The sequence below is a fragment of the Felis catus genome, chromosome A3 (genome assembly GCF_018350175.1).
Source record: "Felis catus isolate Fca126 chromosome A3, F.catus_Fca126_mat1.0, whole genome shotgun sequence".
NCBI classification, from domain to species: domain Eukaryota; kingdom Metazoa; phylum Chordata; class Mammalia; order Carnivora; family Felidae; genus Felis; species Felis catus.
The window spans coordinates 106,837,271-106,841,256 of record NC_058370.1 but is presented as its reverse complement, the minus strand read 5'-3'; the positions used below and the strand labels follow the sequence as shown (position 1 = coordinate 106,841,256).

The window sequence follows — 3,986 nt, the reverse complement described above, 5'->3', positions numbered from 1 at the left end:
GATCTCGCGGTCCGGGAGTTCGAGCCCCGTGTTGGGCTCTGGGCTGATGGCTCAGAGCCTGGAGCCTGCTTCCGATTCTGTGTCTCCCTCTCTCTCTGCCCCTCCCCCGTTCATGCTCTGTCTCTCTCTGTCCCAAAAATAAATAAACGTTGAAAAAAAAATTTTTTTTAAAAAAAAGCAGATAAAGAGGGGCAGCCTGATGTCAGAGGCCGGATACTCCCCCTTGCATGCTTTTGGCTTCTGAAGTCTTGCTTGCTGCTTGTATAAGCCTGCAGCCAGGAACCAGAAGCTTGACTGTACTAGCCCTGCCCAAGCAGGAAGCACATATGTATAAAAGGCCAGTAAAACCTAAGCTAGGTGCTCAGCCTTTGGAGATGACTCCGCTGGACAGGCACCAGTACGAAATAAACAGTCTTTTCGGTTTGCCTGAGTGCGTGTTGCCTGTCCCTTCCAGGGAGCCGAGTTATTTGCTGTAACATGAGGCTCTGAGCTGTCAGCGCAGAGCCTGATGTGGGCTGAACTCACAAACCTGGAGGTCATGACCTGAGCCAAAGTTGGACCCGTTTAACCCTTTGCTGTAGATCTAATAACAGTAGAGCTTGCGAATCTCTACGTTTGGCGAGTGGTTCACTGGCAGATGACCTAGAGACACGTGTTTCTGAAGTTGTGAAAAAGGAACAATAAGGAGTTCAACCGGTAGCGGATTCCGGGCCCCACCCTCACACCCACGCAGGAGGTGCCGCAACCAGCAGCCTGCCTCTGTCCCCGCCCCACCAGGAGAGCAGCAAGGCCAAGACCAGCAGCTGCCCACCGCCCGCACCCTCAGCGTTGCGGACATCAAGGGCGGCACCTCGACAGGCAGGAGTGCAGGGAGCTGCAGCCCGGTGGCCTCACATCGGTAGTTTTTGTCCCCAGGGAACAAAGAGGTCAACACAAGGAAGGTTTTAAGAACACAAAAGTGGTTCAGTGTAAGAAACGGATATGGTTTCATCAACAGTAATGACACCAAGGAAGATGTAATTGTACATTACAACCCCGGAAGGTTCGTGGCAGGGTAGGTGACCAGGGATGGCAGAGTTTGATGTTGAAGGAGAAAAGGGTGTGGAGGCAGCAAATGTGGCAGGCCCTGGCGGAGCTCCAGGGCAAAGCAGTAAATATGCAGCCGACCGTGACCTTGAGAAATGCCCTCGACGTGACAGGGGTCCTCCATGCAATTCCCAGCAAAATTACCCAAATAGCGAGAGTAGGGCAAAGAAGGAGGGATCAGAGCATGTTCCAGAAGGCCAGGCCTCACAGCACCGCCCTCCGGCAGGCCACCGTTCCCACCTACCTGCTTGCAGAGACCCACTGGGAGTCAGCCACAGCCTTCTGACCCTCCAGCACAGGGAGAGGTAATGGAGGGAGCAGACAACCAGAGTGCAGGAGAACAAGGTAGGCCAGTGAGACAGTATATTGGGGGTACAGAGCACAGTTCCGGAGGGATTCTCGGAGCCAACCACAGGCTAGGGAGAATCAATGCAGAAGATATGGAAAATCAAGGAGATGAGACCCAATGTCAAGCAGCCACCTCAACATAGGTACTGTGGCTACTTCAATCCCCTACACAGATGCTGGGAAAACCCTAAGGCACAAGCTGAGGAAGAGACCAGCTGAGAATTCATCAGTCAGCTCCCAGGCTGAGCAGGGTGGGGCTGAGTAAATGGCAGCTTACCAACTCTACCATCGTCTGATTTAGTCACCCAACATGAAGAAATTAATATGAAATTCCAGCAAGAAGAAATGAACAAAAGATCAGAGCACAAGATCTTAAGTGCTTGCCTTTTGCTCATGGACCAGATAAACAGGATTATCTGCATTATCTATGTAGCAAGGGGCTTTTATAATTTTTACCTAAAGACGCCCCTTTTTGGTAAGAACAAACATGTTTGTTTGTTTTTGTCTTGTTTTGCTTCTTTAAGCCTGGTTTTTCTCAATAGGCCTTTTCAAGGTTTTGAGGGGCACCTGGGTGGCTCAGTCGGTTAAGCGTCTGACTTTGGCTCAGGTCACGATCTCACGGCTTGTGAGTTCGAGCCCCATGTTGGGCTCTGTGCTGTCAGCTCAGAAACTGGAGCCTGCTTCGGATTCTGTGTCTCCTTCTCTCTCTGCCCCTCCCCCACTTGTGCTCTGTCTCTCTCTGTCTCTCAAAAATAAATAAATGTAAAAAAAAAATTTTTTAAGGTTTTTAAATTGTTTCACATTTGGTCAAGTTGAGATTTTTAAGAAGATCATTTTTAATTTGTAATCAAAGTTTACAACTTGATTTTTTCAAAAAAAGTCAACACACACACCAAGCACCTATTAATGAAGGTTTAAACAATTGTCAAGAAGAAAAACAAAAGGACCAGTACCTGCTGTGTTAACAGAGAGGGGTCTACAGAAACCTGTCATTTTAATCTTGCTGAGTCATTAGCTAGCAGGGAAGATTATTCCTTTCTCAATACTGTCCTTGAGAAAGCACTTTCCTCCTGTTACTGACAGCTTTCTTACTCAGAATTCAGACAGGATCAATTGAGGAAGGAAAAATAAGCTCTCACCAGAAATATTTTTCTCTTTATTACTGATCAGTTAAGGCCTCTAATAACAAAATTACTCCCAGAGGAAGACATACACATCTATTTCAAATTGGAGGTTAAAACTTTAATCTCATCGGGGCACCTGAGTGGCTCAGTCGGTTGAGCGACCAACTTCCACTCAGGTCATGATCTCACAGTTCATGAGTTCGAGCCCCGCGTCGGGCTCTGTGCTAACAGCTCAGAGCCTGGTGCCTGCTTGGGATTCTGTGTCTCATTCTCTCTCTGCCCCTCTCTTGTGCTCTGTCTCTCTGTCTCTCAAAAATAAATAAAAATGTAAAAAAAAAAACCCAAAACAACCCTTTAATCTCATCATATACATAGTTCTTACATTGTATGGTAGTACAGTTATGTATAAATGACTGTGAAGCCTGAACCTGTGTAATATTAATAATTGATAAGAAAAATGTTGATTGTTCCATGATCTTTAAAGTTTTTGTCAAGGCATTCAAAGCCCTCTTACTGTCTATTATAAATGTATCAACGGATGAAAAACAGTAAAATTAATATTTATTTAGTGCACTGCAATTTGTAATACTAGAACCACTGAGAAATTAAAATATTTTATTTCTTTTGTAAAAAACTTACCGAGGGACATTTGAATGGTGCTTACCTTACTGTTCTTGTTGTATAATTTATATGAAGCAGAGACCTTTTCTATGCCTTAGCAAACTATCGTACTTCTTCCTAAATTTAGATTACCTTCCAACATTTTAGTTTTTGTGCTATCAATGTCTGAAATATCTTTGAGAGTTCCTTTAACGTGGAATATTTTACTGGCATCCCTTACTCTGGGACCTGCTACCGGGTTATGAACTAACAGGTGAGCAGTGACTACTCATGGGCAGACTTTGAAACAAATGAGAGGACTGGTTGTCGATCATGATGCACTTCTGTTATTTATGCAGTGATTTGTGGGCCAATGAACTAGTAGTATTGAAAGGGCGGGACTACGCCAGCTGACTCCATCTTGTTCTGTGTCCTTCACCTTGACCACACCTCCTCCCCTTGAGTAAACCCTCCCTCACCTGCCTAACAGGACTCTGACCCTTCCCCAGCCAATCGGCCGAGGCCACGCCCCTTCCCCAGCCAATCGGCTGCCCCTAGACCCTATAAAACCTTTGTCCTTTTGAAACTCGCTCTTTCCCTGGTATCTCACCTCTGCGTCGGTGCAGGTAGGGGATTGAGCTTGAGCTAGCTCGAATAAAGGCTCTTTGCTTTTGCATCGGACTCGGCTCCCTAGTGGTCTTTGGGGATCACGAATTCTGGGCATAACAGTATCACTGGTACTTTATGCAATTATTCACAGTTAATAAACTGTAATTAAAATTTGAACTGTGTTTTTGGGGGGTGGTGTTATTTAACTAAGTCGCCATA

The 3,986-nt window shown here is 45.9% G+C and overlaps 1 pseudogene; it reads left to right on the top strand.

Annotated features, from left to right (window-relative positions):
* Positions 1–227: 227 nt before the first annotated feature.
* LOC101097886 lies at positions 228–1,653 on the top strand (annotated as a pseudogene).
* The last annotated feature ends 2,333 nt before the right edge of the window (positions 1,654–3,986 follow it).